General features: G+C 49.8%; 1 protein-coding gene across 3 annotated transcripts in view; it reads right to left on the bottom strand.

The window, feature by feature from the left end:
* LYST (lysosomal trafficking regulator) overlaps window positions 1-14,835 on the bottom strand; it is a 3,752,809-nt gene that overhangs the window by 976,024 nt on the left and 2,761,950 nt on the right. The gene's annotated exons all lie outside the window — the stretch shown is intronic.

The following is a 14,835-nucleotide window of genomic DNA, read 5'->3' as shown; positions in this document are numbered from 1 at the left end:
CTTTCTTGGGTATAAAGTAGGAACCCCTGGCTACAGGACTCTAGATTTACCTGGACGCCACTCTGATACAGAAACCAAGTTCTTCAACTATCTACACTACGCTGGATGACCGAAGAATCTCCCTTTAAGTAAAGGAGTTACTCCCTGCAAGGCAGGCACCTGAAACGCATCTGACCTGTCATCTACGCAGCTCCTGAAGGAGATTTTGCAACACAGGAGGTGGGTTCCAAAGCTTCCCCGAGGCTGACCAGTGCTTTCAGCTAATTTGAGACCCGCAGCCCTCGTGGGGACCGTGCACATTTGCTGCAGCATATGCTCTTTGGCGATCCCTGAGACTGTGCTTTGGGCTCCTTGTAGTCCAGACACCGAGCAGTGATTCCACCGAAGATTACTGGCCTACACTCCACGAGTGTCCCGTGGCCTGGTATTTTGTGATTCCTCTCGAGGTCCCTTCGCGATCCCTGGTCCGTCGACCTGTGGGTCCCTGAGAAAGGAACTTTAACTTTCTGTGGGCTTTCCTGGTTGCTCCAGATGTGCCCTGACTCTCCATACCTTGGGGAGTCCCCAGGACCTTGCTGGTCCGCACCGAAGCATCTTTCCTCTGACCGTGTGGGTTGCAGTTGCCAAGGCTTGTTGGTTTCCAATCGGACACTGACCCCCCCAGCACTCGACATCCTTCATGGGACAGCTTGCCTGCGGACTTTGGTCGTCGTCAACGTCTCCTGGTCCCCGTGGCTGCAGAGTCAAGCTTCACCTCATCGCACCTGAAACACCCAACATTGGTGGGCATTGGTCTATTGTGCCCCTGGTCACTGAAAAGTGACCCAGCCTCTGTCCCCTGTGCTTTCAGGTTCTTCTCATCTCCGATCCAGGCTTGGATCCCACCGGACACTTCTCCTCTTTCCGGCAGCAGCACTTTGAAGCTTCGTGCCATTGAAAACAACGAAGAATCCCAACACCATTTGACACCTATGCACCCGGCTTCCCTGGGTTAGGTAACACGAGTAATCTGGTGCTCACGTGGGTGCTGGCCTTAGAACCTTCTACGTTCACAAGGCTATATCTGGCAATCCGTGAAGAACACTTAAAGAACAGGTTACTTACCTTCGGCAACAATGTATCTCAAAGAGACATATATTAGTTACAGATTCCTTACCTTAGTATTACCCCCAGGCGTCAGACTGGGTCCAGGGAACTTTGTTCCTCAGCAGTACCCCTGCGCGTTGGTAGGAGGAGTCGGTCAACTCGGCTACCGTCGTCGGCGTCATGCTCGCCGGGATGACGAAGTGGTGCCTACTTAATCGCTGCCCCTGCTAGCTGACGTCAGTTCTTTCTTTATACCATTCATCAATAGTAATTAATGGCATGGCAATAACTAAACCTACAAAATAACACCAAACTGATTTTTGAATCACACCACTACGTGACATACTGATAGGGCCAATTCAAGGTATGACGATACCAAACAAAGACTTTTGAAGAAGAGAACAAATAAATCAATACTGCCCACTGGTATCTAATCCAGTGTGAAAAAGAAAACATACACACACCCTACCGACCATACACATTCAAAAATGGATGGCATGGCAACATCTAAACAAAAACTATGTGGCAAGGCCAAGCGGTCTGTTGAGTCCCAACATAAGTTGAGAATGTGATACCAGTATATAAAACCAGTACTGAAAAAATGGTATAACCCTTACCTCATAGATCATTTGCAGAGTGGGCAGGGAGTTAATGAATCTGTGGCTAGACTGTGTCTCTACCAGATATCTTGTAACCGAAGTAAGTAACTTTTAAATCTGAGAGAGACATCTAGCCGCAGATTCCTTAACTTTTGAATTAAATACTATAGCTATACCCCACTGGAGGAGGGTCTGCAAACTAATCCTACAGAACCAGCCGGTCAAAACTAACAACTGACCAAATGTACGTAGGAATAGCAGAACAAGAGCTTGGCTCTTAACAGAATCCATCATCACTGTCACAGAACATATAAATAAAAAAAACAACATTACAGGTCTGAGACAATCAGCCCTAGAGGGAAAATGAGGAAAAACCCCTAAAGAACTAACTGTCAGATAACAGACGTTATCCCCTATCCCACAAAAGGGAAAGAAAACTTAATGACCAAAAGGGGCAAATGCTTGACAAAAGCCATGTAATCTGCATTGTTCATGACAATCAAGAAAATCAGAGAAGAGCTGTCCTGATAAAATCCCAAAGAAGGACTTTCAGAACCCATTTCCTGAAAGGAAATATGAAGAACACCACCTCAGTTGTGTAAATAATTTAGTTTGGATAAAATGGGCATTCATGTTCATCAAATGTGCCAATTGTATAACATATTGCCACAAAGATGTATATATGGACATAAATATATATAGAAATCTAAATGTGTCACCAGATACTCCGACTGGTCCAGCAATTCATAGAAGTTCACTGGCCAATAACTACTACCAGATAGCAAGGACGTATAATGCTTGCCCTCGTATGGTATTTAGTGCTATAGTCTGTAGGACTGAATAAAACTTTGAGCTGTAGATAAACTCAAAACACCAAGGCAAGCGAGAAAAAGAGAATCAACCACATCTTTGAACAAAATCTTTTTTTTTTTTAGGAACAAATATGTATGATACATAGGACACAGCCATGCATACTCTGTATACCTAATAACCATCTAGAACCGAGAAACAGTTCCAGAAAGCACTTTACAATAATTTTGAAAATGGTACCGCACCTATTAGAGCACTTGTCAACAACAAGCATGTATGACCACACCTGCGATACAAGACAAATATGATCGTAAGTCCAACAATTATCTGAAACACAAGAGCATATTATATCATGTATACCCCGTATACAAAAAGCCTCTCGGAAATACGAGGTTCGGCAAAAATATACAATCCTATGAGAAAAAGGGTAGTAAGCCAACAACACAACACCATAGGCAACTTGCTGTAAAAAAAAAAAGCTGCCTGTTAAATGTATCATAAATAACTGACACCACAAGAAACAACACTCATGATTGCTCACGAATTGAGGTAGGCAGAAAATATTAGGGACATCCCCTCTTAGAAGACAGGTAATGCTGATCAGGCAAAACCACATATATCAAGTATATCATAGGAAGTAGAAAAATTAATATACAGTCAAAAAGTCTTATATAAAAGTGTCTCCCAAAACTTTTATAGATGATTGGCAGCCTTTTGGAGACCAAAATGGCCAGACACCGTAGGACATATTGTCTGAGGTCAAGGACAACACGCTTTCAAGTTTACATTGGTCTGGGACAAGTTGGCCCAACGCAAGCATCATTAACCTTTGGCTGCCAATTTACAGCACCACAATATGGAACAGGGATAGGAATTGTCTGCAGTTGAGATAATATTTATGCCATCACTAGACACTGTTCCTTTACCCGAAAGGAAAAACTCGCAAGCAAATAGCATTCAAACAATGTAAACACATACTCTGAGCCAGAGCAACGCTTCAACATGCTGAAGCACCCGATTACTCCAACAAAGGGAACCTCCCTCAGTCATTTAAATCAATACACAAATAAAAAAGAAAAAGGTACTGAGGTTATAACTGCTACTCCTCACCGGAGTACACGTGGTAGTACTGAAACCGGACATATACAAGGGCCTAATAAGGCTACTCTTTGACCAACAAAATCATATATCTCAAGCCTAGGGACAAGCAAAGCACTCAGTGACAGAAAATGTAGGACTACAGCTGGAGTTATCCGTCTTCATGGAAGCGTTTTAGTGCCGCATCTGCCTGATCGCCAAAAAGACGGGCACGACCAAATGGTATATCGGCCAAAGCTGACTGGACAGCCTCTGAGAAACCCGAAGATGCCAACCAAGCCGGACGCCTTAGCGCCACTGCAGATGCCATGGCCCGACCCACAGAATCCGTTGTGTCCATGCCACACCTTATGGTAAGCCTAGCGGCCTGCTGGCCCTCTCTAATCAAGTTGCCTACCTCAGCAAGGAGGTTATCCGGAAGAGATGGGAGCATGTTATATAAAGAATCCCATAAGGCATAGGAAAAGCGCCCCAGCACACAAGACGTGTTGGTAGCTCTCAATATTGAGCTGGCTAAAGCAGATATATGCTTACCACAAGCATTACGACCTCTAGCATCCTTACCCACCAGAACCTTAGGAGTAGAATCTATATCCTGAGAAGACGTTGCAACCTGAGTCACCAGGCCACTAGTGGAAGGATGTCTATGCAAACAAACTGGGTCCCCAGGTGCAGATAAATGCCTACGTGCAACATCACAGTGCACTCAGACCCCCGACTCAGTCTTGCCCAAGCACCTAATAAAATGTCAAATAGGGCCTCACTATACGGAAGAACAGGTTTTTTTCCCATCTGTCCCTAGCAAAGAATTTCGAACAAAAGGTCTGTAGACCTCTGCACCATGGACAGTGACAAGTCTAAAACTGCAGCCACTTTCCTCAGCATGTCTGCAAAGGAGGAACGTGCCTCCTTGGCAAGACCAGGGGGAGAGAGCAACCCTGAGGCTGGTGAAGAATCCAGCCCACTAGCCTCACCAAGAGCTGCAAGACAGCTCTCCCCCACCTGAAACACATCAGTGTCAGAGATGGGCTGAAGAAGTCCTGCCCCAGTCGATATAGGTGGACCTCCCAACGTCTCTTACTGAAAAGGGACCACAATTTGTACAATCCCCTCAGTTTGCACAGCCGAATCCGCATCCATGCCATATGACGCCGAAGCGGCGCCATCACGACGTCAACTGGGGAAGGAGAGGTGACTTCGACCGGCGCCACCGGCGTCAATGTCGGAGTTGGTTGATCAAAGGACTGTGACCCTGCGCCAAAGCAATGCCAGCCAACGTCGACCAATGCCGATCCATCGACTCCGATGGCCCAACAGGCACAGAGGACAAATCCTCCGACAGCACCCCACTTATCTCCTTGGGGCCAAGAGGAGTTCCAGAGGGAGATGGGGTCCCAAAGATGAGGTGTAAGTAATCATAATATTCCGTCATTTGAGCCATTGACGCACCGGCTCCCGGAAACATGGGGAGACGCGGTGCAGAGTTCTGTACGGCTTCCTCAGCCTTCGAGCGGGAGGAGCGAAGGGAGACAGAGTCTCCACGTGGTGAAATCCGAGAATGCCGCCACGTCAACCACCCCCTACCTATTGACTTCACTGAAGAACAACGTCTTCCAGACCTGTTTTGGCTCCTAGATCGACCACGCAAATGTTCTTCCCGGGACGATGCAGACCGAGGCTAGGAATCCTCCAAAGAACACAATACGTTCCCCGCAATCAACTTCAAACACCGCTCCTTCAAGGACTTCGGTTTTAGCTTCTGGCAGGAAGCACAATCCTCAGCGTCATGGTACTCACTTAGACATTACATACAAATTGTATGCAGATCCGTCACCGACATATGTCGGCTACAAGCCCCAAAAGGTTTAAAACCGGTCGACATTTGACAAAGGTACACCGTTCCACCAACACCAGGTGTCAAAGTAGGTTGAGAAAAAAACAACCTGAGGAACCGCTTCTCCGGATCCATGTTACAGCGTGGAAAAGAAGAAACTGAAGTCCGTGCTCCACAGACGTCATGACTGGAGTCAACGTCATTGCAGAGCCGTACGACACCGTCCCTCAGCACGCAGGGGAACTGGTGAAAAATTTCCAGATCCAGACTGGCGCCTGGGGAGATTTCAAAAGTTAAGGAATCTTCAGCTAGATGTTCCCATCAGATACCAATGGTCAAAGAAAGACAAAACTGGAAAGCAGACAGCGGTAACTGGAGGGAAGCATTGGGGCTTATAGAAACAGTTACCAGTAATGTTCAACTTAGACTTATTCAATTAAACTTTATACACAGGAAATAGGTCACCCCTGCTATGCTCCACAAATAAGACCCATAGAAGCCTGCAGAATGTCCTAAATACAGAAGCACAGATGCCTCCTACTTACATCTGACATGGCGTTGTCCACGTCTGATTGAATATTAGGGACAGGTGGCACACCAATTTCAAATGCACTTGCAGATTGCAATATGTCTGTTACAGCAGGTCTGTTTACTGGGAATAGGGTCAATCCGTTCAAAAAATAAGGTGAAAAAAAGATTTACTGATTTCACTTTGGTGTTGGCAAAAAAAAGGGGTTGCCATAGCTTGACTGAGTTCCCAGGCCTTCCAGTTAACATGCTGTCTCAAGAATGTGGAGGAATAGTACACGGCCACACAAATAGGAATGAAAACGACAAGATGTGATGTTAAGCTAACTAAGGATGTTGAGACACAGTCCGTGCTGTCTATAAACTTGATCCCCACCAGACGAACTCACACCATGATAGTTACGGCATTAGCTAACATGCTACTGTACAATTATTATGAAACAAATGTGTGTATACAATAGAATAATTGCTGCAGATGCAATCTCGCAGGGAATTACACGAACAAATGCAGTTTTTGACTCATGTTTACAGATAGATGTCTGTTACAACGTACTTTGTTAGTATAGTCATAACATTGATAAATGTAAAAAAAATACAAGAAGTAAAAAAAGACTGGTCTCTCTGCTGCATTAATGGCTGGGAAGGCCGTCTCAGCCTATACTCTGAAGCATTTCTAAAGAGGAGTCCACATCTCTACAAGAGGTAAGACCAATGAAAGGTCACGTCCATTAGCGAAGCCTGTACATAACTGGAAAACTCAGTAGACCTCACCCAGGTATGTCTACTAAAGGTAGCGTTGGTACCAACCAACCAGAGAAGGTGGTATCCAGAGCTGCGCTGATAACTTACTTGACCATTTCCTGTCCATCATGTATCATCAGAGGCCCTAAGACCCTCCAAGACTGCTTGTAAAATCTCGCTGGGGATACGTATAACAGCTGACAGACAGACTGCAATACCAGACTGGTGGATGAAAACATACATTTGTCAAAGATGTGAATCCCTATGGATTATGTATCTGGAGGATTGGTTGATAAGGAGATAGGATTCACCTTTGGTCGAGGTCTGCACAGTAAGGCTGTCTGGTGTGGGTGATTGGTGAGAAAATCAGAGGCATCAGGAGCCAGTCAGGCCACCTGCCTTTTCACAGTCCAGCAAGAACACAGCTGAAAATCTCACAAAACATTTAAGTTTCAATAGAGAGCAGTTGTAAATTCTAGTACCTCAGCTACCCTCTGAACCACCACTGCAAATGAGGCATTCTCTTGAATAGTGGCAAGTTAAGTTCTGCCTTAGAAGAGGTATCAAGCCTACTGGTGTTCTGTAACTAAAGTTAAAAGGCATCATCAGTATAATGACAGAGAGCAAGCCATTCCTTCACCGTGATAATCATCGAAATCCTGGGTGCACCCATATCTGCCTCAGGATCCGAGTCAGAGCCAAAAATATAATGAAGCGGTAGAGGCAAAGAGTTGGAGTCCGGCTGTATTACAACCGGCTGCAGTTATGTAATTTCGTAGCGCAACATCAGTGGAGCTTGTGAAGATGCTGTTTGGGGTCCAACCTGGTGTCAGAGCACGATCATCCACTGGCATTGGTACTGGCATCGGGTGGTGAGAATGGATGTGGATCCCTGGGCTGGATAGGATGTCTGCACTAGAGCAGGTACGGGTTCGACAAAAGGTCCTAAGGAGACAGACAGCACCAGGGAGCGCCTGTGGTTCTGTGGGGGCTCGAAGGAACACCAGAGGGAGCCGGAAGCATGCTCAAAATTTGTAGTGAGGTTTCTTTAAAGTCACTGATCTGCTGTGGGTTCCCACATAGCCTGGGGAACTCTAGGTGCATGAGGACCAGCTTAGGAATTGCTCCCGTGACCAGTGACCTCAATGGAATATGACGTACATCTTGACTCAGATGCACCTTCTCTTTTGGAGAAGGAGTGGCAGGATGGGTAGTGGAGTCTTTCTATACTTGGTAAAGCTTATGTTTGGAAGTGGTCTTACAGGAGGACTTTGAGATGGAAGTGGACTGGTCACAGGAACGACGCCAGGAATGAGTCTGTGCCTGTAGGAAGCTGGCTTTTTATGTAATGGGCAAATGTAAGGGCACACCATGCAAAAAAGTCCAGAAGACCCCTTCAGGTTCACAGGACTTAATTTAATAACCTCAAGTGCTCTATTTGTGGTAATGTGGTCGAGCAGCTTAAGCTGATCACAGGAGATTGTTGAGCATTTGTTGCACACGCAATGTCAATAAATGGTACACACACTCTCAAGAAGAAATGCAAGACCAATTTAGAAAAATAATACAGATTTTTAGATAATTTTAGACACCAAGATAATCAGAATCAGGTGAGTACCATCAGAGTTAGGAATTTTATTAAGAAACAATAAAATGCTTAAATAACGGCCTTGAAGGTATTGTGGAAATGTGCATTTTAATGAGCACACCGGTGCAGGGGTCACCCTTCTCTGTCCACGGGTCCGAAGACCAACAAAATAGAGATTGGCACTGAAGCTGGAATTCAAATAATAAGTTTATTAATTAATCATGAGTGGGACTTCGTCCACACAGCACTCTCAAGTACTGCCCGAGGTAGTACATGGAATACACTGACCATGGGACTTATATACTGAGTTTGTTGCAGAGTAAGCGTGTCATTACAAATAGAAGGTACAGGAATAGTTACAGCCAGACATGGGCAGATGGGTAATCACTTAGTCAGCAAAGTGGGAGGGAGAACAGAACTGCTTACAGTTGCAAAACACAGTTGACAGTTACATCTTTAGCCAGGTGCATTCTAGCAGCACAGGCCTTTTCTCAGCACGCACATTGCTTTGGCTCAGTACAGAATGAGTTAACTAAAGCTGATGACTCAAGCAGAATAGAAAGGCAAGCAACAGTGAAGATGGAAGAATTACACAGCTAAAAAAATGGATGCCAGAAACAAGATGGCTTCAGCTTATGCTAACGGAAATTATTTCCGATTTCCACAGACAACCCTTTTAGCATCAGCTGAAGACATCTTCCTATGTTTTCGTAGGAATACGAAAAATATCACTAATGTCAATTTGCATTAATTCACTAATTTCTTGATCACTTGCTAGTCTGGCATTTACATTCTTAACGAACAAGTTACTTACCTTCGGTAACGATATATCTGTAAGAAACATTAGTTAGTTAGATTCCTCACCTCACCTTAGAATATCCCCAGGCGTCAGGCTGGATCCGGAAAGATTTTGTCAGCAATACCCTTGCGCATCGCTAGGCGTCGTCTGCGGCTCCGCGTCCGTCGTCGGGATGACGTCGTCGGAGTACTTAGACGCCGACCTTGCGCGCTGACGTCAGTTCTTGTACATAGCTTTCCGCGCCAGGAACGCACAGCCATGCAAGAGACTGACACTGGTGCCAAACAATTCTAGGGCCCTGAAAGGGATAACCTCAACCCTAGATATCGGTTCGCAGAACGGGGAGGATGGGTGGGTCGGTGAGGAATCTAACTAACTAATGTTTCTTACAGATATATCGTTACCGAAGGTAAGTAACTTGTTCATCTGAAAGAAACACGTTAGTTAGATTCCTCACCTTAGAATAGATACCCCAGCAATACCAACCCAGGTGGTGGGTCTCCGAACCAAGATCACACCAGAAAGTCCTGGAGAACAGAACGGCCAAAGAAGCCGTCTCTCCGGATTTGGCTTTCCAGGCAATAATGTTTGGCAAACGTGTGCAGTGAGGCCCACGTTGCTGCCTGACAGATGTCCAGCAAGGGGACTCCCCGGCCCAGGGCAGCTGTCGCCGCTGTGGCCCGAGTGGAATGGGCCCTCAGCCCTACAGGAGGTTCCTTTTTAGCCAAGGAGCAACAAGCTTTGATACACAAAACGACCCACCGAGAGATGATTCGCTTGTGCACAGCCCGCCCCTTCTTAGCGCCCACGTAGCCAACAAAGAGTTGGTCGTCCACCCGGAACTGCTTGGTGCAGTCCAAATAAAAGGACAGCGCCCGTTTTGGGTCCAGATGGTGGAGCCTCTCTTCCTCTTTAGAAGGATGCGGAGGTGGAAAGAAAGTGGGCAACGTAACAGACTGCCCGATGTGGAAGGCAGTTACCACCTTAGGAAGAAAGGAAGGACGAGTCCTGTGAACAACTTTGTCCGGATGGACAGAAAGAAAAGGAGGCTTAGTAGAGAGAGCCTGGAGCTCACTCACCCTCCTAGCAGAGGTGATGGCAGCCAGGAAAGCAGTCTTAAGCGTTAACAGACGAAGGAGACAATTATGAAGTGGCTCAAAGGGAGCGCACATCAGATACGTCAATACCAGATTCAAATCCCACTGAGGCATTACGAAAGGGACAGGAGGAAACATGTGAGTAATGCCCTTGAAGAAGCGAGAAACAACAGGGGATTTGAAAAGAGAAGGCTGATCAGGAAGCCGTACAAAAGCAGAGATAGCTGAAAAATAACTTGCAGGTGTATATCGATTTTGTGGAGGGACGCCTGGCTGCCAGAATCACATCACAGACTTCAGGAGGCAAGTCAAATGGCATCAACTGTCGCCGCTCAATCTCCTCGCATGGAGGTGGACACTGGACAGGGTCGGGTGGAGGACCGTCCCCTGCTGCTGCGACAGAAGGCCCTCCTGAAGAGGCAGTCGAATCGGGGGATCGATCGACAGACTGAGTAGCTCAGGATACCCGTACCTTCGTGCCCAATCCGGAGCCACCAAGATGACTTGGGCCCGGTCGCGCCTGATCTTCTTCAGCACTCTGGGCAGAAGTGGTATAGGCGGAAAGGCGTACAACAGACCGCAACTCCACTCGCGACGAAAAGCGTCTCCGAGCGAGTGCCGCCTTGGAAACTCCAACGTGCAGAACTGCTGACATTGCGCGTTCGCTTTGGTGGTGAATAGATCTAACCAAGGCTCTCCCCACTGCCGAAAGAGGCCTTGCGCCACGTCCGAGTGCAGACGCCATTCGTGATCCATCATGCACCGGCGGCTGAGTTTGTCTGCTCTGGCGTTCAGAGAGCCTGCCAGATGTTGAACCACCAGGGTGATGCCCTGATGTTCCAGCCATGTCCAGAAGCGCAGAGCCTCCTGACAAAGGGTCCACGACCCCACCCCGCCCTGCTTGCTGCAATACCACATGGCGGTGGTGTTGTCCATGAACACCTGCACTACACTTCCGCGGACAGAGGGAAGGAATGCCTTCAGTGCAAGTGAGATCGCTCCCAGCTCCAAAAGGTTGATATGGAGCCGAGACTCCGCCGGAGACCAGAGTCCCCTGATCTCTGCCTCTCCCATGTGACCCCCCATCCCAGGAGGGACGCATCCGTCACTACTACGTGCTCCGGTTGGGGTATGGAGAGGGATCTGCCACTGACCCAATCGTGGTCTGTGAGCCACCACTGCAACTGTCTTGCAGTGCCCTCCGAGATCAAGACCTGGTCGGACAGGTTGCCCCGAAGCTCGGCCCACTGAAAGTTCAGGTCCCACTGCAGAGCCCGCATTCGCCATCTGGCGTGATGCACCAACAGGATGCAGGAGGCCATCAGACCCAGAAGCCGCAGCACCAACCTGAACGAAACCCGGGATAGAGGCTAAAAGATGGGAATCAGAGCCTGAATATCCCGGACCCGCTTTTCCGGAGGATAGGCCCGGAACTGCGCCGAGTCCAGAACTGCTCCGATGAAGAGGAGCTTCTGGGAGGGACTCAGATGCGACTTCGGCACATTGATGGAGAACCCCAGCAAATGCAAGAGGCAGGCCGTAGTCTGGAGGTGGGAGATGACTGCCTGGGGTGAGCCGGCCTTCAGCAACCAGTGGTCGCGATAGGGGAAGACTGGAACCCCCAATCTGCGCAGATGAGCTGCAACAACCGCCCTCACTTTCGCGAACACCCGAGGGGCACTGGTGAGGCCGAAGGGGAGCACGGTAAACTGAAAATGTTCTTGGCCCACCGTGAACCGCAGGTAACGCTGGTGGGCCGGCAGGACGGGGATGTGGAAATAAGCGTCCTGCAAGTCCAACGCTACTATACAGTCTCTAGGGTCGAGGGAAGCCAGAACCTGAGTTAAGGTGAGCATCTTGAACTTCTCCTTCTGGAGGAAGACGTTGACGCTCCTGAGGTCCAAGATAGGGCGTAGGCCCCCTTTGCCCTTCTTGGGAACCAGAAAGTAGTGGGAATAACAACCACGACCTACTTCTGGATCAGGAACTCGCTCGATGGCCCCCTTGGCCAAGAGGGCCGTAACTTCCTCCTGTAGAAGTTTCAAGTGGTCCCCCGACATGCGGTGGTACTGCGGTGGCATGGCTGGAGGGGTCGCCTCGAAGGGGAGGGAGTAGCCCCTTCGGACAATTTGCAGCACCCACCTGTCCGACGTGTTGGAATGCCAGTGGAGCAGGTGATGGCGAACTCTGCCTCCCACTGGCATGGAATGGGCCTGAAAGCACGGACTAGGAGGGCTTGAAGGCGGATGCTGCTGGGGTAGATGTGGACGGACCGGCACGTTGTCCCCATGTACCGCATGAACGTTTGTTCTGCGGCCTGTGGCTAGGCGGACGTGAGGGGGCGCCCCTTCCTTGGCCACGAAAGGGGTGAAAAGCAGAAGTTTGCGGGCGCAGGGCCGAGAGGCCCAAGGACTTGGCCGTAGACCTGGAGTCCTTAAAGCGCTCCAGCGCACTATCCGCTTTGTCGCCAAAAAGGCGACTGCCATCAAAGGGCATGTCCATGAGGGTGCTCTGGACATCCCCAGAAAAACTCGTGGACCGCAGCCAGGCGTGGCGACGAAGCGCCACCGTGGTCGACATTGCCCTACCCAGCGAGTCCGTAGTGTCCAGTTCACATCGGATTGCATGCCGCGCTGCATCCCGCCCCTCGGCAAGAGCCTGGGCGAGCCCTGTCCGGGCCTCCTCCGGGCACTGGGTCAGCACGTTCTCCACGGTATCCCACAGGGAGTGGGAGTAACGGTCCAAAAGACAAGCGGTGTTAATAGACCGCAATCCCAAACTAAGGGAGGAGAACAGCTTCTTACCAAACTGTTCTAGTCTCTTGCATTCCCGATCCGGGGGAGCAGACGGGAAGGAGGTCTGGGAAGTAGAGGCCTGGATAACTAGGCTCTCGGGCGTGGGGTGCATGGACAGAAAACTTGGGTCGCCCGGTGCAGGGCGGTGGCGCCGGGTCACGTTCCAGTCCACAGGAGGTACTGTGGAGGGCTTGGACCAGGTGCCCTTCAGAACGTCAACCAGTGCTTCATTAAACTACAGCAGAGGCTCCGAGGAGCTTTCTGACGGTTGGAGCACTTCAGTGAGGATGTTAGTCCTCACGGCCACAGAAGGTAGCTCCAGCCAGAGGGCTTCGGCCGCCTTGCGCAGCACCACAGAAAATGCAGCACCTTCCTCAGAAGCCACCGTCGGAGGAGAGATGAAGCTAGTGTCAGGGGAGGTGTCAAGACCACTGGCATCCCCCAGCTCGTTTGCCCAGTCCTGAGATAACTGGCCCTGCCGAGCCGGAGGGTCCTCAGACCCCTCCCAGTCGTCGCCGTCATCCGATTCCTGGTAGACAGGTGGAATGATCGGAGCCGGGCGGAAGATGTAATTGTCACACATCGGCGCCAGACGGCGCCGCTCTGACGCCGGGCCCAGACCGGAACTGAACTGGGGAACGGCGTCGTCCGAAGGCGGCGCCGGGGGTGGCACCGGAGTCGGCGCCGGGGTCTTGAGGTCGACCGGCGCTGACTAGGATCCAGACCTGGATCCCGTGGGGGCCTGCGGCATCTGGACCGGAGTCGACGACGGCGCCGGGGCCGGAGCCACCAGCTCGCTAGTCCTCCTGGTCGAGCCCGCGGGGCCCGAAGGCGCGCCGGCAGGCGTAGATGGCGAAGCTAGGCCTCTCATGGCCGAGAGGAAGGCACTGATCTCCACCGGGGTCGCGTCAGTCCCAGGGACCGGCGGGTATGGGAACGGACGAGACTGCTGTGGCTCCGATGGAGCCGCGTGGGTGGTACCACCTGAACCCTCAGCCGAGTCGCGCGAGGGGAGCCCAAAGAGCGGTGTCGCCTCTTGGACTTCTTGCTATGCTTCGACTTACCCGAAGACTTGGAACCCGACGAGTGGTGGTGATGGCTGCGGCTCCGCGACCGGTCCCTCGACCTCCTCCTCGACCGGGACCGTGAACAGCGCGGAACCGACTGCCGGAGCTCGAGTAGCTTGCAGGACCGCTCCTGCCCAGCCTTCGAAGTCAAGGCCTCGGCCCCAAGGCAATAGAGGCACCAGCGGTGATGGTCCGTAACCGACATCAGTCAGTGACAGGAGCCACAAGCTTTAAAGCCAGGCATCCCTACCGGCACCAGAGTCGAGTCGACAAGAATAGAACCAAAGGAGTTCAAAAAAGTTTAGTCAAAAAGTGACTAAAAGGGTATGCTCTTCCCAGATCGGCGCTGTATGGTGCGAAAAAAAAAGAAGAACTGATGTCAGCGCGTGAGGGTGGCATCTAAGTACTCCGACGACGTCATCCCGGCGCACAACGCCGACGACGGACGCGGAGCCGCAGACGACGCCTAGCGACGTGCAAGGGTATTGCTGGTGAAAAATCTTTCCGGATCCAGCCTGATGCCTGGGGATATTCTAAGGTGAGGTGAGGAATCTAACTAACGTGTTTCTTTCAGATATTCTGTTTAGTCAGTATTCATGAGGTACAAGTAGAAACACATAAGGAGCAAAGCATTGGGCCACATTGAATACATTGGCAACAAGTGAAAAGAATCGCTAAAATTATACATAGGGCTGACAGAATTTTCCAGCACCATACAGTAAACATGTTCCATAGCCATCCAGTCAAAGTCCATGTCCCTGAATCCTGGTGGATTTCAGTGGCTATTTTGTGC

The sequence above is a fragment of the Triturus cristatus genome, chromosome 6 (assembly GCF_964204655.1).
Source record: "Triturus cristatus chromosome 6, aTriCri1.1, whole genome shotgun sequence".
In the NCBI taxonomy this organism is placed as follows: Eukaryota; Metazoa; Chordata; class Amphibia; order Caudata; family Salamandridae; genus Triturus; species Triturus cristatus.
This window is presented reverse-complemented; position numbering and strand designations above follow the sequence as displayed.